At 42.5% G+C, this 18205-nt stretch overlaps 1 long non-coding RNA gene across 1 annotated transcript; it reads left to right on the top strand.

Moving 5' to 3' along the window:
- The first annotated feature begins 11955 nt into the window (after positions 1-11955).
- LOC133219757 (uncharacterized) lies at positions 11956-14648 on the top strand. Its single transcript, XR_009727514.1, has 2 exons — positions 11956-12352; positions 14449-14648. It is a non-coding gene; the product is annotated as an uncharacterized LOC133219757 (long non-coding RNA).
- Positions 14649-18205: the final 3557 nt, after the last annotated feature.

Here is an 18205-nt window from a genome sequence, read left to right as displayed (position 1 = left end):
CACTTCTGCATCATTGTATCAGCAGCAACCCACCCTGCTAGCCCAGGATCCAAACCCAGTAGCAGCTAAGGCAGGACAGCTGATACTCTCTTCAGTAATAAGTATCCAAGAGAAACAGAAGCAGAAATAACAGCTCCTGCGAGATGTGGTATCAGCCCTGGCCACGTCCCACAGCCTGTCCACTACATAACCACCACCACCACACTGCTTTGTATTTATGAGATCTCTCCTTTCCGTGTAGAGGAAGATAATTCTGAAATTGCTCAAAGCCACTGGGGAGTGAGGAGATGAATGAAGGAGTCTTTGTGAATCACTGAAGCAGGAAGAAAAGACATGAACAGCCCATACTGCTAAAAAACTGAGTGTTGAAATTCTCCTGGAGCAGCAACAGTTCTACTCTCTAGCCATCCCAATGGCATTTATTTGCCTGTTCCGTCCCAAAGAAAAGCCATAAGCACAGCAGAATAACCCTGCTGGCAGAGAGGACAGTGGTGCCACCAACTTTCAGCTCCTTTACACTGTCATTACTACTTTTACTTCAGCAACTTCAGTATCAGCAAAGTTTTTCTGTGATGTTACCATTTAAAAGAAGGAAACGGATGCAAGCACCCACATCAGCAGGTTCCTATTAAGCAGGTGTTTCTGCACCAAACCCTGACACACCATAACCTAAGTGACCACAGGACGAGAAGCAGTGGCACACTGCAGCACACACATTGTCAGAAGAATGTAAACTAACAGTGTGAAAATCTCTCCACTAGCTGGGCTATAAAAACAAGCACCAGCACAACTGAAAGCAGAAGGTGTCTCATCTGCAGGGTCAGTTCCTGTCACTCCTTTCACTGCTTCCTCTTCCTCTGAGGCCACACCAGTGCCCCTCTTGCTTACCCCGGGACAGGAGCCCCAGTGAAGGGGGGCTGTTTGTTGCAGACAGAGCTGCCTCCTCCTCGATCTTCCTGAGCTCGCTCTTCTAAGGGCTACACAATCAGGGGCATCCCATAGACCTCTCCGCAAAGTTCTTTTGGCTCAAGAGCTCAGCAGCATTTACCACCAGTGCTGACCATCAAGTATGATTTTTAAATCTCTAGCTGATACTGCACAGAGATACAGAAAGCTAAAGACTTTTACACAAACAGTGCAATTAGGGAAAGGTAGAAAACAATAGTAGGTAAAAGTCAACACCCATCAGGACAACATAATGTCTATAGAGAGAAATAATTTCGTAACACGCATGTTAAATTACTGATTTTTCTATCAGATACTCCTGTATTATATATTTCCATGAACCTCCAGCACTCAGAGTAATGTAGATAAGGCAGTAATAGCAACTTTAGCAGATTGAAAGGTACCTTCTACAGACAGGGTTTCCAATTTCCAGTTTCTCACTGCCTGTCAGAGCAGAGCTGATACACCTTCTGCTTCCATTTCATTGTACTTTTACTGACTGCAGCTCAGTGAGACACTATATTCAGGGGCACATCTGCCCATCAAGGATTACAATTTACCTGTAGAAAAATCAATTGCCAGTAAAACTCTTCAAGCATCCTCCAGATTTCAGAAATGGAACATACATTACTCTTCTCCTTGAACTTTCCCATAAAATATTGGCTTACTCAGTATTCTGTGGCAGGAAATTAATAAAATTTGTCCCAGTTCCTCTCAATTACAGCAATAATATAACCTCATTTTCTCTTCATACACATTTAAAACTCAGGCTACAAATATAATACATGGTACTCCGTAAATGAAGCAGATGTAACTACAGTGTGAGAATCTCAGGGACAATAGTACTTAGAGCACAGCTCCAAAAGAGAATAACAAAGATGATCTCTAGGTTACTATCCTGAGGTGGGGTCTGCACCACCTGCAGCTCCGCTCAGCATGGCATTAAGGTTGGTCTAACTCACAAAGGCTCATAAATATAAGGGCTGAGGAGAACCAGGACTCAGCCGTGACCCACTGATCCCGACTTCTTTGTAGCTACATGCTCTCTTCCACCAGAGATGCCCAAGTCTCAAGCTGAAGGCTTTCTGGAGCGTGATACGGTGCTTGCTGCTTACTGCCCCCTTCATAGCTGCCAGGTCAGGCTGACACAGCCAGTAAATCAAACCTCTAAGAATGATTACAAAATTAACCTTACTCAAATTCAATTCAAAATTGAATTATTAGTTATGCAATTCAGTGCACTATAGTTTTTTTGCACTGTAGTATCCTAAGCTTCAGTGACATGCAGTGCTCGTGCTTCCTGGAAAAACTAGTGGATTTGTCCTTGACTACTGTATGGATGTCACTAGAGCTGCAGTGCATGTACCTAAATTTCAGGTCTGTGTTTTTGCTTATGGCAGTTCAAACAGCCCAATTGCGAGTGCAGCAGTCTGTGGAGGGATCGTGAACATGGTGTGTTGCATAGTGAGTTCCCACAGCCTCTTCCCAGGGAACAGCATACACTATTTGGTTTTAGAACGCGCTGAGTTTTTGTCTGCAGCATAAAACATTTGGCCTGATTTCTTATGGAAACAAAGCTCCTATAATCACTGTGGGGGAACACGAACATCTGCCTACCATTGCATAGTTTCTTCAGTTGACTGGCATATCTCAGCCAGTCCCCAGCATGAGAAGGTGTGTGCTCTGGCCTCTGTATCAAATAAATGGAGGAAAAAGTCTCCCATCAACCAGAACAAGTTTAGAGCTGTCCTCCTTGAACAAACTGGAGCAGCTATGCTCATGAGTCAAGCAACATGCTGAAATGCCACAAGTCTAGAAGATTAATCTGGCCTCAGGGTTGAACTCGTCCACTGTGGTCACTTGAGCTGTTTAGGAGCAGCATGTTGGTTTCTTTTTACTCCTACATACAATTGCTGTGACTGATCATGCAAGTCACGGCAGTGATGTGCACTGGTGAAAACACTACCCAAAAGATATTTTTATACAAAACTGTGATGTGCAGTACAGGGGGTATGTGTACTTTAAAGGACTAAAATGATTTTTCAACAAGAATTAATTGAGATAGAAAGTAGGGGAAAGACAAAGGGGAGCAAGAAATGAAGCCCCCCCACACCCCCCAAACCAGAAGGTATAATGAAATCTCCACTAGAGCTCATTTTCTTTCAGCCTTCCAGCCAGGTACACTGACATGTCTATAAAGCTCTGCTAGTGATGGTTATTAGTCCAAAGCCTGGATCACAACTTCAGCTTATATAAAGTGGAGTGAAAATCTAGATATTTTCCTTCATAAGATGTCAAGAGAAGCTAGCATGACCTGATGAATTCCCTGCTGCGGCTCACAGCAGGTTAAATTGCATGCTGGCAGCTCTAAGCCCAGTTCCACTGTCTAAAGAAAGCAGCACTACACAGAGGTCCTGCTTGGTACACTGCAAAGGATATGAGTTGTTTGCTCTGAGGTATGGTTTCAAGAGAGCTGTTTGGGTTTAGGAGCAATATACAGGTTTATTATATTGATAAATTACTCATTTTTCCTGCTTGAGTTGTTGGGGACTGAGTGACTCGATATTGCCACTTGACTCTTACTGATGTCTTTTCCCATTCACCTTCTATTTGCATAAATGGGAAACAGAAAGAGCCCCCTATTCTTTAAGAGAATCACATGGGATTCCCTGGGGAAGGTTGATAGATGTTTCAGAAACACATCTCCCTAGGGCTCAACTCGGGGACAAATTCTGTTCCCTCCCTCACAGACCCCTGCTCAGTGACGCTGTGGAGATGCCATGCTGGCAGGGTTGGCTCAGGCACAGGTTTGACACTTTAACACATCAAGTTTATGGGGAGGAACAAGTGAGAGAACATTACCTTTTAATTTTGGTAATTAACCTTTCAAAAAACATGAGACCTATAAATATATAGTTATAAACCCAAATATATAACTGTAAACCTAAATCTATACCTGTGCTTAAAAAGGGCATTTTTATAAAGTCAAAAAACTATGAAGCTTTATTATGATGAAAGGGACGAGAACAATTATTTCTAAAAGGAAAACCAGAAAGACTGCAAGCATGTATCACAGGGTTGCAGCTTAGGTTGCAGCTGGGGTTTGTATCACTGTTGTAATATTCCACAGCTGCATTTCACTTTTCATATTTAAAATAAAATAATAGTTAAAGGCAAAAAAAACTACCAACCAACCAAAACTGAGGGCCATTTTTTTGTTGCTAGGTTTCACAAGGAAAAACTGCAGTGAATATATTAACATGAGCTTCACATAAGTGAGATTTTCACCGGGAGGTGAGTTTGCCAGGGTGAACCCAAAAACTTCAGAGACTCTTTCTTAGAAATCTGATCAGCACCATAAAATTCTGGTAGTTGACCCTGAATTTTCCAAAATTTAAGACCTTCCATATTGAGATCCATGGTACTCACTCCCATCTTTGCAGAAAAATCTTGTGCAATAAAATGGAGGATGAAGATAAGTGATTAATTCCTATTAATCTTCAAGTTCCATATTTTCCTGTTCTGTGCACTCTACAGTAGTGTTATATATATATATATACGTCTGTTTAATTTTATCAGACAGTTCCAAAGTCTTAAAAAATTATAAGTGCCTTTATAATTCATAGAATTTTTCCCCCGTAAGATGTTTCTCTTCCTTTTGTTTATGTTATAGGAGGAAATATCAATAGTACAAAGAAATGGTGCTGCACAAAAGAGCTTACCCCAAAAGATCTGCCTCAGAATGACAAACGAAATGAACAAAGGAGAAAGCACGGTAAGGGGATCCCCAGTGGAAAGAAGTAAATGGAGTTTTACACACACATGGAGTCTTACATCTTTTGATAACCAGAAATCAGATCTTTTACTGCTTCTTTAAATTCAAGTTCTCTCATCTAGGAATCCTCTCTTCAGTTTATACCAGCATTTGGAGCAAACATATTGTTTTCCTTTGCTGGTCATAGGCATGGGATGCAGGGAAGGTAGGCTCTGCCAGCCCTGCAATCCTTAGTTTCAGAAGATCACCTGGTTTAGAAAAAACACCAGGATTTGAAAAACAAACCGCAAAGCTTGTGCATGTCTTCTCATGACATTAGCTTTGTCCTGATCCATTTTGCTGTGTGTGTTCATCACATACTTGTGGAACAGATGAGTAACAAGCATTGTGACCTATAAAACCAACAGAAGACAGGAGGAAAATAACCTGCATTTACTTTCAGATTTATAAAAAATTAGTGTTTCTGAATAAACCAGGAACGGAAGAGACTGGGCCAGTACAGAAGTTTTGGCTGTTTCTAACTCCTTGGAGAGTCTGCAATGAGATGAAAAAGATTCAGAAGACAAGACACAAACCACGTCAAGCACCAATATACCAAGGGGAATTAAATAAGTGGACCCTTTGGTCACCTTCACTTTTTTGTCCTAAGAAATAAAGCCAAGACCCCACAAGCTACTGTTTGATGTGGAACATATTTCCTCCTCATCACAGGCAGTCTGACAAACACCTGAAGAGTCACAAACTGCATATCTGTAGTGGACAGACCCCCTGAGCTCAGAGGTATCTCCAGGAATTCCTACCAGTGAGACAGTCTGTCCCACTGTACTGAGACCCAGGAGCTGTCTTCTCCACAGAAGCAAATTGTCCTGGCAGCCCACCAGCTCTCAGTCTTTCCAGCCTAAAATCCCTCTTAATAAATCTCCAAGTGAGAAAAAGTAGCCACCTTACAGCAAAGCACCATGACGAGGGTACCAGCAGAATTCCAGACTGCTATTTTGGAAGAAGTCTTGAAAGATTAAAGAGTCCAAACACCAACCCTCTCCATACAGCCTGAGCAAAACAGAGCTGGAGAATATGGCTCACTTCAGCCTGCACTGCAGCAAGGAGGTAGGATTTTCTGTAGTTTGGCTTGGTGACACCAAAGAGATGTCACAGCTGCAGAAGGGTTCAGCATTAACTACATAAGACATCAACTACATGATGTGGCCAGCTTCATCCTGTTGCCATCCTTTTGCTGTTTACTAAGTGGGCTGGGTTAAAGCCAACACAGATGTGCTGCACACCACTGAGTACTGCACAGACGGCTCCTTGGGGGGCTGGATCAGTTCAGCTGAACTGAAAAGGAGAATAGAAGTAACACAGTGTGTCACAGCCAGGGTACCAGAGCAAATCTTGACAGGCCAGAGGGAAAGCAGAAAAACGTGAACAATAAGGAACACATCTGAACAGAGGAATAATTAAGCATTAGATCAGATGATCAAAGGAGATGGTAAATTCTCCATTTCTCGACACCTGAAATCAAGACCAGGTGTCTTTATAGAGGACATATTCCAGCAGTTCCATCCAGCTGCCAGAGCATCATCTGGCCCATGATGTATACCAGGAGCAGAAGCAGAGAATCTACCTGTCCTTCCTTGCCTTGAAATACTCATAAAGGAGCTATCAGCCCTCTTTGGGAAATCAACTTTCCTTAATCCCAGGGTATATACTTTTTAGAACTTTGGGGGGATTTAGGGTTACTTTTTACCAGTCATTCAGGTACCTGCATGCATATTATAAAAAAGCAGCACTCCACACTCATATGAGTTAAGTAAGGATTACTCTAGAAGGCAAATATTGCCAAGTAGTTTCCATTTCAACCTGTGTGTGCAGTTTGATGGACATTTTTGCAAGTATTGTAGCAAAAGCAAATAAATGGCAGGACTATCTGTGGAAACAATGGCGATCAAGCACATAATGAAAAACCTGAAGGAAAGCAGGTTTTGACGGTGCACTTTTGCCTATTGGCCCTGGAGTGATACTTAGCCATGCAGGGAAAGAAAAACACAAAGACCTAACTGGATTGTTTACTGCTCAGACGTCAGCCTATTAAAATCCCCCTTGTTACTACAGCAATAGTACATATTTACAGGGATTGTGGCTGATTTTGATCAGCCATACCAAGCCATGCCTCAACCCATTTCATACTGATTAGAGTCTGGTCATATTTTAAGTGTCTATGAAATTATGCAAATGGAATCTGTACCAGAAAATCAGATTGCCAGATAATTGACCATTAATCTTTGATAAAAGTTTAAAAAAATTAAAGCAATCAGAAATCAGCTTAGCGTACAGTCTCTTGGGCCTTATTTTGGTCTAGTAAGTCTGTACACTAAGCTGATTTCTGATTGCTTTAAGTTGTAAAAATTGCTTTTTAACCCACGGATATCAATGAGATTGCACCTGGTGTAAGTCGGGGCTGAATTTGATCCGCTGTGTGCTTTAATCACAGTATATTTTTGTTAAAACCCAGTATTTGTGTGGATCTGTGGATACTGATTTGTTCAAGCACACTATAATCTCCCCTTAAGCCCGTCAGAATACAGCAGGTTAATAATGCTGTAAGTAGAATCCAATTTATTCATAAAACACCGGAACGCTTTAACCAAACTGTTCTTTTGTGGCGAGCCCCCTCCCGCCTGGTTGCAGCAGACAAAGGCTCCTACTGCAGCCGGTAGGAAAGGGGCAGAATAACAATAGCAAAACGTCTGCCATGCTGCCCATCCGTCTGTCTGTCTATTAGGCAGGCAGTTCCCTCTCCATCCACTGTTTCACGCAACCAAAGGCACCATTGTGCCCTGCCCTGCAGTCCATGGTACTTGCTTTGGGATCTAACTACGGCTCCATGTCCATAACTGTTATTTTGGTAAGTGTTCCAATGTTCTGGTGGCAGCAGGAAAGCATAATCCTGTGACAACATTCCAGCCCATTAACATTATCTTTTAATTAGCATATACAGCACTTGCTGGGTGTTTACTTGAATTCAGTGAGCACAGGCTGTAAAACTTCCTCTCCTCTGTGACCAAGTAAATACAAATCCCCCATGCTTTAGGGGGAGTTAGATTTGCTTTGCATGGACTTAAGAAAAGCATTTTCTATTTAAAGCCTCCCTGTGCAAACTGCTACAGCCCATGAACTTTGGGAAACCCTCCACCTGCTTGTGATCCCTCCTCTACCAGCTATAGGAGCCCTTGCCAGGAATCAACAGCCATATAGTATTTGATGTTACCTCAGCACAGGGCAGAGATGATCTTACAGCCAAGGGGGGCTATAGTCCAAGTAAGAAAAGGAAGACAGAATGGTGGAGACAGACATCAGCCCTAACAAGGAAAGAATGAAACCATACTGACCTAAATGACGGAGCTACCAAAACCACCACAAAGGGTTTCAGGTTGAGGGGGACACCCAGGTTACCTCTGATTAAATTATCAAGAGGGTGGTTTATTATGGAACTTTGATTTTTCATTAAGCTGGATTTTAAGGCATTAACCAAATGTGCGTACAATCCTGTGTTGCTCATTCATATTCAGGGGCAGAGATCTGCTCACAGGCTCATCCCAATCTTGTGCACCCATCCTCCTCCCTTTTCTCGTGAGGTGGCTGAAAATGGCCACACAACAGAGAGTGTTGTTGTTCACTTCTTCAGGCTATTTACTATTGCCAAGCCACAAGATAATTCTAGAGCTCCCCCCTGCAATCCTGCCCAAGGCTGGCAGTACCGCAGCTGCTTGTGCCCCCACCCTCAAAGAGCAGGTACCAAATCTGGAGAGTTACCCTTGCAAACTCAGGAGCACACTGCTACCTGTAGCCCTTCCATTGTCCCTGGGGAGGGGAAAACCAACCAACCTGCAATGCAGGGTTCGGATTAATCCAAAATTAAAAGCTTTAGATAAAATTACTGGTTAAGATAATTAATAAACTGAACAGACTACTGTGAAGGAGGTCCATCATTCAGTGTGCTTTAGGATTCCTAGAAAATAAGCCATCCAGCATGCAGTGAAAATATATATCCAAAATCTATATCCTGCATTACAGACGTGGCCAATCCAGATGCTCATAACATTTTCTCCGAGGATAATGCAGTTACTTTGCTGATGTGATAAAAGTTCTGCAAAGCCCAGAAATCCAATCACCTTCAATTCCTAGGGATGTTGCAGCAATGAAGTTTGCCACAAGTTGGTAGAGATCCAAATGTTATAATACTGTTGCTACAGCTATACCCAACCACACCATCACACCTATTCAGCATGGGTAAACACAGTCCCGAGTGAGCAACAAGAACTCCATGAAGTTGTACTTGGGATGAACAATCCAGATTTCTCTTGGGTTAAGACACTTGCGTAAATCATTTTTGCTAGTGTACACCAGCAACAGCTTTGAGAAAGATATGTTTTTGTGTGTGCTTGAAAGTAAAAAGAGAACAGAGGCCTCAGTTGTTATCACAATGCAGCTCAGTGACTCCTCAGGGTACCAGCCTCCCCAGCAAACCCCACAGTGATGGGGGAGGAGCTGCTGGGAATGGTGTCTGCAGAGACACAGCACATGATGGGCCCCAGTGCTGGGCCTGAAGGAAAGTCCAAGTGCAGAACTATAGCACTGGCATTGGCCTGTGATGGACCGAAGGAGCCCTGATCATGCCAGTGCTGCATATTGCAACAGGAACCGGCATGGTGCCATGTGACTCTGTCAGTGAGTGCCACAGGATGGCACCAGTATCAAGAATGAGCTGAAAATATCAAAAGGTTCATTAGAGATGATGTCTGGTTTCCAGAAATGCTACAAAATACAGACTTTGAAGGATAAGTGTGCAGCTCCAAAGTAGAAGAGTCCTTTTCACCTAAGAGTTATTAGATTTCTGTCTATGTTTAAATCAATTTTTAAAAGAACTGTACCATTACAGGCATTTTCCAGAAGCATATTCCTATATGCACAAAGAAGACTAACAGGGAAAACACTGTCAATACTCCTGTGACCTCAGTGCCTTAGTGTGGCCACTGATTTCAAACCACTCTTTCCATTCCCATCAATATGACAATCATATCCCAATTCTGATGAACTTCTCTTTTCACCTTCCTTCATAAAACTGTCTGCTCAATTTTATAACATTTGGTCTATGCACACCAATAGGAGATGAATGTCTTGTTGATGATTTTGCAGTGCTTACATGACTGAGTAAGCTATAAATATAAACTAGTGCAAATGAGATGATTCAGCGAGAAACAAGGCAATTCAAAGCAGAGGAGAATGGAGAATGTCTATCTAGTTCAGCGCAACTCACCTCAGTATAACATCACTTTCCGTAATGGCAAAAACCTTGTTGCGTTTTACCTTCATAGATGAGGGGTGATACATTTGAGCAGGAGTAACACATGGTACCTTTTTTATTTTTGCGGAAAAGCTTCTTTGTTTCATAAAAATTCAGAGACAAATCATCTTCATCCTCTGGCATATGGCAAAGATCAAATGGGTAGTTTCTGCTGACCACCTGAAAATTGGTTGTAGGAATGCACGAGCCTCCATGCACAGAGCATAGAGGTCCATCTCCAAGTGCTCAGACGCAGCAAAAGTAACCCTCTCCATGTGGATGGAAATGTTACCACACCCACAGAGATAAGGCTGTTTGTCCTCAAGCATTGATGAGCAATTCACAATTCTTCCCTTCCAGATATATTATAAGGGCAACTTACTCCCAACTGATGAAGGACTATAGAATCACTCCAGTGAAGTTTAAGAGGCTTTGAAATGTGCTTCAGGATTGTCGGGGAAGCATTCCTGGATTAGCACTGCGATTTGACCCAAATGGTTCAAACTTTCAAAATTTTCACAAGGAAGTGAAAATTCCTGCTTGGTTGATTGATGAAGATGAATACGCTGGCTCACCCCTTTCCTTTGCCAGTAACCCAGAGGTGCATGGGGCTGGAACTTCTCCCCACCTGCTACTGCAAGACCATGGAAGTAGAAGAGCTATTGGCAGAAAGCTTTGTTAGGGAAGGGGGAAAACACAAGACTATAAAGTGAAATTTTACAATCACAGGAAAAGGTTGTCTGGATTAACATAGACCTACTTGGCACTGAATACGTTGACAGTTGACCATAACTGTTTAGAGAGAAACAAGCTGCTTGGATGCTGGCAGCAAAAACACTGCTTTATCCAGCTCCTACTGTGCCAAGCTCCTCCACCCTCTCTCAGAGCAGCATTTAGACAAATGCCAACATTTTAAAATTAAGTGGGCCCATCATTATTAATTCATTTGGTATTCATTGTAACAACATTAATCATGGTAAACTGCAGCAGCTTTATTACACATGTAATGTGTACTTTCCTAGAATTCCCCTGTAAAATCTCTCACATTGCTAACAATGTAAAGACAATGAGACATTACAACCAAGCAAAACAATAATAAACACGCAACTTAATAAATCATTATTCTGCCCACAAGTATGTTAAAAAATAGATTTGCTTCAAAACTAGAGGGAAAAACAACATGCAATAAGTGACATCAGTGACTTTGAGGCTTTTGGTTGCAACAAAGAAACAAAACAGCATGCTAATATGACATTTACAAATAATACCTAACCGCAGCCTAATTAACTTATTGTGTGCTTACTAAACTAGCATACATATTATATTAGAAGAAAAACACTTATTTGTTCTGTTGCTAAGAAACTTCATACATTTGCATATTTAACAAATTGTTAGAGTGTTTTTAACCAGAACCCATCACTATTTATAAAAGACAAATTTAAAACACGAGATCAAAGACACAACATTAATTTTTCTTTTGTCAACTGTCTTTGTTCAGTGGCTCAAAGAAGCAGTTTTATAGCAGCTGATACATAATGAAACATCTGGTATTATTCTCAATTACAGCAGAACACACTAATAGTCAAGGGCTTTTCTTTAACTCTCATACACCAGTCAACGTACTGTAGGGACTGCTTCAGCAGCACATGAAGAGCATGTGTTTGAAATCACTGCAGGGGTTTTCTGAGTCAGGAGTTCAGGATCTATCTCTAGAACAGGAATACCACTAACTTCTTTTAAAGGCTCCAGGTGTCAGCCAACTTTAACTGATTATGCAAGTTGTGCAAGAGCAGAAAACGAAAGCCCAGGGAGTGAGGCAGTGAATAAACCTGAGGGCTCTTCATTAACTAGGACGTAACAGTGACAGCCATGACATGCCACTGCTGCTTACTGCACCCATGGACCTCATCTGCTGCAGGGCAATTCATGGCTCCTTAGACATGAATCTGGAGCAGCACTAGGTCACTATTTTAGACACAGTGAGCTAGGTGGTTTGCCAGCTCACTGGGGATCAGCATAAAGATTAGCAAGCTTGAACCCTCTTCTCCTACCCAGTCTACACCAGACACTCAGTAACACAGGAGGAGGCATGGGCCAGCACACTGTGTATGTGATCCTTCAGGCACATCAAATCACTGAGTGCCAGACCCAGAAATGCTTCTGGGGTGTCTCTACCCTGCTCTGCCGCCTCCAGTGCAAACATGTTCTAGGAAGAGCAAGACAAAGAAGGAAAGCAAAGAGACCCTGGAAAGAGATCTGAAAACTCAAGGAGCTGTAGAAAACCCAAAGTAATCTTACATTTTCTATCTCTGGCTAAAATGGAAATGAATGTTTTATGGAGTTGAAGCTCTCTTCAGAAAACTACTACAGGGATTGTCATCCTAGAGCTGCTTTTTCCATGTACCAAATGCAGAGGGTACTCCGGTGTCTCCTTCCTCCCATATCCAACCTGTTCTGCCTGTCGTGCTAAAAACTGGGGACCAAGACTTTCCTGTGTCCTGCTACATTCTTCAGAACAAGCTAATGAAGCTTGTTCTGAATGCTTCCTTCTTAGTCAGCTAAATACTTATCTATCATTTGAAACAAAAAACTCCCAAAGCAAATGTGACAATCAAAATTACTATTCGTGAGAGTAAACATCAAAAAATAGTAATTCTGCTGAACTGTAGTCACCAACAGAAGTTTTGGAAGGATTTTAAAAAGTTCTGAGAGAAAATCTCAGTTCTTTCAGGGAAAAACAGTTTGAACAGCTTCAGTACCGATTACATACCAACTTTACTAACTAGAAGTAGGCAAGCGAGCAGAGCGTGGGCAGAAGTTTGAGCTGTGCAAAGCTGAAGATGAGTCTTGCTGAGAAGAGCCACAGCATCAACACCTGGTTTGGATGTGACCAACTGGAGCTCTTCGCTGTGCCTAGAGAGCTTTCATCTGCACTTTTGGCAAGACTCAGCAGGTCCCACAGCCACCCCCCTTGGGAGGAGCAGCTCACGCCAACAGCTCCCCACCCCAGCTCCCCACTGCATCACACCAACTCCCTTGCAGCAGGAAGCACGTTTTCCGGTGGCCTCCTCCACAGGTGTATGTTACTTCACACCGAGGAGTAGATTTGAAAGAACATGTTCAAGAAGTATGTGCACATTTTTAAAGCTTTTGTGGTTTCAAGACATACACACAAGCCTATGGTCTGTAGTGACATCTGCCTGCTGAAAGTTCAGGCACAGGCTACTTGGCATGACTTCACCTGTGACTCTGCTGGCTGGTTGAAAGCTCAGTTCTTCCATGAGAACATTCTCTGTGCCTCCAGCCCATCACCTGTCTGTTAGTTAAGACAAAGTGAACTTAGGCCCAAAAAGCTTACCATGTTAGAAGGTATCTTCATGGCACACTGACATCAAGCTGTAGACCAGCTGGGCACGCTCATTCTGGCTTTAATCTGCCCAAACAGTGGCCCATAGCTCCAGGTTTTAACTGCTAATAACTGATCTCCCCTTCATCTGTGTCACCACACTTCTATGGCAGGAGTAGGTATCTTTCATCCATGCAGCCAGCCTATGTTACAAGCACACCTAGATGTGTTGCACAGACATGCTGAACAGGACAAGACTGTAATCGCCAGTGAGGCAGGATAGTGCTCCCCACAGTCTTCCAATGACAAGTAAACAGCTGATGTTCAGCTGTACTATTACTGGGCATGAAATGGAAAGTGCCTTAATAGAAAGATATGCCAACAGTGTCTGTGCTTAGAACACAGGAATGGATACAAAGCTTTCACTAACAGCACCAACCACTGCAGTTTCTGTCTGGGGCAGAGGACTCCTGCTGTAGCCAAAACCATCTCTTACATTCTTCTGGGATGCAAAAGGGGACTGATGGAGGAATGATCATCTAGGGGAAGTTCTTCTGACAGTGGTAATAATAACAATAACAATCACAACAACAACAATAATAATAATGTTGGTGTATGTAAAGACACTCCCAAAAGACAGTCCGTAAACCATCAAAGCTCTTTTGCTGAAAAGCACTAAGGGTCTGCAGTCAGTTGCTACAGGATGGGCTGAAGCAAAATCTGGTTGAAATCCAAAAGGAAAGCATTTGCTGCTTCCCCCAGCTCTGCCTGGTCTCAGGTGTGGAGCTGCTTACTTCTGCAGGTCTCAATTGCTGTTTCTGGCAGTGCAGCCCAAGAGGCACACAGGGAGTTTCAGGCAACAGCCAAATACTAGGCATGCACTGGACACGCAGCCAAATTCTACCAGCCATCCTTAATGGGAAAGGTACCTCTTTCAAAATGACTTAATCAAAGTTTTATTTTACAAACATGAAATACCTCCCTGCTAGAGCACTGCAGCATTTCTAAGCCAGCTGCTTTCTTCTTCACTTTCTTCAGACAAATGAAGCGAGTCAAAGGTACACTTTGGGCTTGTTGGATGGGCTGGCACTGGTAGTGGCAACACCATCAGCATCATAGTAACCAGGATGGAACAGACCACCACGAGAAGCTCCAAGTGTTAATTTTGCATGTTCAGTACACAGTATTCAGCACTCAAACATGTCTTGGAAAAATAAAATAAACCAGGTCTATTTCAAGCATGTGGACACAGGAGTACTCATCTCCCAGTCATTTGGTAGGGAAAGTAGGTTTCATTTTTCAAAGTGCTCAAATTCCTACTAACTTCTGAGCACTGTGATCTCAGGTACAGTTCTCCACCCACCAGTACCTTAAATGAGGGGATAAATTTCTCCTTTTAAAATCTTGCTAGATCCTTATTAGTGCAAGAAAAACAAGTTACTACTGACTTGGAAGCAACCCATGGCTCTACCTGTCAATATCCTCTTTATCAGACCTTGAATACAGAATATACATTTCACAGAGCTCAAAAATATACATTTCGTAAAATGACCGTAATGGCACCTTTCTGATAGGCCACCATGGGTTGTGTTACCTGTTTTGTTAGGATTCCAAGCTCCAGAGATTTATTTTTTTTTAAACCTTTTTCTAAAACTCCCATCTAGACACAGAAATAAAGGTATAAAAGAGCTTCATATTATTTTTTTTGTTGTTGTTTTAACCCCCCTTGAGGAAGTGGTGATCCAGTTTCATCTGCATAATGGATTTGCAGCTCTTTATAACAAACATGGTGTTGGGAGATATCAGTTGTTTAGTTTAAATAAGTTTTAAATAGAATGAGTGACTTACGGTTACAATACTATACGGTTTAGTACGCTGCTTGCTTAGCTTTACTTGCTTAGCATGAGTAGCTACATTTGCTGAAGCCTTAGGCTGCAAAATGTGGACTTTCACCTAGCTATACTTTCAGCAGGAATAGAAATAATTTTCATAGTAATTCCTATGTACTTGGTGCAGTACTGTGTTTCGTCTTTAGTCTGAGAAGAATGCTGATAACTGAATGCTAAATGCTAATGTTTTAGTTGTTGCCAAGTAGTGTTTCTCCTAGGTCTCAGGCTTTTTTAGTTTCCTACGGTCTGCCTGCAAGCAGGTACACAAGATGTGCAAACCAGAATGTAAGGAGGCCACAACCCTCAGCAGAAGCTGCAGCTTGACAAGATATGAGTAGTTAATGGCTTGCCTGTGTGGAGACGGAGAAAGAATCCAGTAATGTGTTAGAAGACGCTAGACCAAAAACCACCATTGGACTAAAAAAGCATGTGAAGAGCATAAATTGTAAGTGTATGGCTGCCTAGTGACTTCTTTGTTCGGGGCCTTCTCCAGAAGCATCCAGCTCAAGTTTCCCCTTCTGCTATACCAGTCAATTATTAGATTATTTTTCCAGGAACTGGACATCTGAGACTGCTATGGGAAACCTGGGGTCATCCTGAAGGAGAAGGGAGTGCTACTGGGAGCAAGCACGTGTGTGACTGAGGAGTTGGAAGGGCACTCACTGGTGTACTGGAGCTACTCACTGCAAAGGGACTAAGTCCAGCAATTACAGTCTTGATGGTGTGTGTACAACTCCTTGGGTCACGTGCAACTGCTTGGGCAGCAGCTTCACCCCTATCACATGGTAAAACTTCATGTAACCTATGTGATTGCATGGCCTGGTTGGGGACAGACACAAAGGACAGACAAATTATCAGCCAGAGGTCTTGCCTGATACTGAAATTCCTCCTCCTGTACTGGTTAAGCCAGATCTCTTTTGCAAGCTCCTATAAACTAATTGTTGTTATTAGTCTACAGGCTTCTAATTATTATTAGACCTGCTTTTGGTGGTTGGGTAGGATGCTGCTACAGCAGTGGAAGAAGCTCTGACATGTGTTGTCCTTGTGACAACGGTGCAGTATACTGCTTCTCAAAAGGAGAGTGGGATGACAAGCTGCATTTAGCCAACTTTCAAAGAAAGCAAAAAAAACCAAAGGTCTGTAAGATTAGTATCAAATACTTCGATCCTGTCATCCTAGGGTAAGACCAGTGGAGAAAATCTCACAGAGTAAACCAGTAACTCAGGCAAATTCAGATGAGGATATTGAGATAAATTCTGTCAATTTAGTATTTGAGCAAGGGGCAGGCTGCGGCTGCAAAGGGTTTATGTGTGGGTCAGACAGGGGCTGTTGTCAGACTCCTTCTGAGGGGTCTGTTCCTTCACTGACCTTTGCTCGAAGCAGTGCAGAGAAGTCTTGCCATCACAAAAATTCATCACTGCACCCACTGATGGGTAAAGAAGGGAAAGTTCACAAGAAAGCAACATGGGAAACTCTCCCACAGGATCCAATTTGGATGTGTGGGACTGAGACTCCACCAAAGTGCAAGTGACTGTGGGCACAAGGGTAGCATTATATACTCTCAACATGTACTCACCTCAGTAAAGCACATCTCACCACCAGCTGGATTCAACTCAAATGCACGCCCTAAATCTGTGTGGGTGGTTTAATTTATCCTCTCTGTGCTCATGCATAATGCGTTTTTAATGGGGGCAGCACTGCAGGGCAGAGCAAAGTGGTGCCGCTGGGTTTTTCCTAGAACTCTCCCTCTTTCCTAGAACTCAGCCAGCTCCAGGGTAATGGCACTAAAGGCTGCACACAGTATTATCAGCAAAATCACAAAATGCTGTTTGAACTTTCACATTTTGATGCCACACAAAACTGGGTCACTGAGGTCCTGCTTGTGTGAGTCCATGGTCACAGTGGCAGAGATAGAGGTTTAAGGAGATGTGAGCTCTTTTGTATTGTGTACTTTATGTGCATACTGGAGTAAATAAAAAAACCCTTGGGGGAGTGTGAAGAGAAGGCAAAAAACATTTAATATAAAATCTGCTTGGTCATTGCAGGAAAATCACTGGGCAGTTTTACAGAGGTTCCCTTTTCCCACATTGCCAGCTCTGCCTGTGCACCTCCCCTAGATGACACCAACAACAACACTGCTCCATCAGCACCATGGTCTCAGCCAGTTCTCACTCATGCACAATAGCCTGTCTTTTAGACTGAAGGTATTTCACAGGGCCTTGTTTCCCTGAAATACAGATGAATCTTTTCCACACATGACCAATTCCACAGATGAGTGTCAGGTTTCCTGGCAGAACATTTTGGCTTAAACCCCTTTATAACAGGTTTCCTGTGACTCGCCATCAACCCAAACAAGGATTTGGCTAACATTAAAAATAGAGATGATATAACTTCCAGTCCATATGCGAGGCACACTGAGTGTTGCTGCTCATCAGCCACTATCAGATGCATACATTACAAGATATTTTAATTGTGACTGGGAAAACTCTGCTACAGAGTGCATGAAGAGTTCAAGGGTTTTCCTTGCTTGTTTTCAATGATGAATGGCTTCTGAACATGCTTTACTCAAACTTCCTTTCTGTAACTGTTCCAATCAGGACATTTTTGATCACTTGGCTCTTCATAAGCAATGGACAACTGAACATCAACAAGACAAGAGACAAGCCAGTTAAATCTTCTTGACTGATTGCAACCAAATGATCCCACTGATCATTTCTCTCTAATCTCCCTATACATTACTCCTCCCTATTTTTATTTATACAGTTTATTATGTCATTCAGGTCTCCTGAAGCTTTGCAGTAAAACCGGAGCAAATATAACTATATATTAAATCAATATATTCAGAGATTATTTGATCATTTCCTTTGGCAATATCACACGTATTGAATCTAGGAGCTACAAAGAAG

Source organism: Neopsephotus bourkii, unplaced genomic scaffold (assembly GCF_033783945.1).
Source record: "Neopsephotus bourkii isolate Nb327-2 ecotype Australia unplaced genomic scaffold, CSIRO-AGI_Nbou_v1 NB_1374, whole genome shotgun sequence".
NCBI classification, from domain to species: domain Eukaryota; kingdom Metazoa; phylum Chordata; class Aves; order Psittaciformes; family Psittacidae; genus Neopsephotus; species Neopsephotus bourkii.
This window is presented reverse-complemented; position numbering and strand designations above follow the sequence as displayed.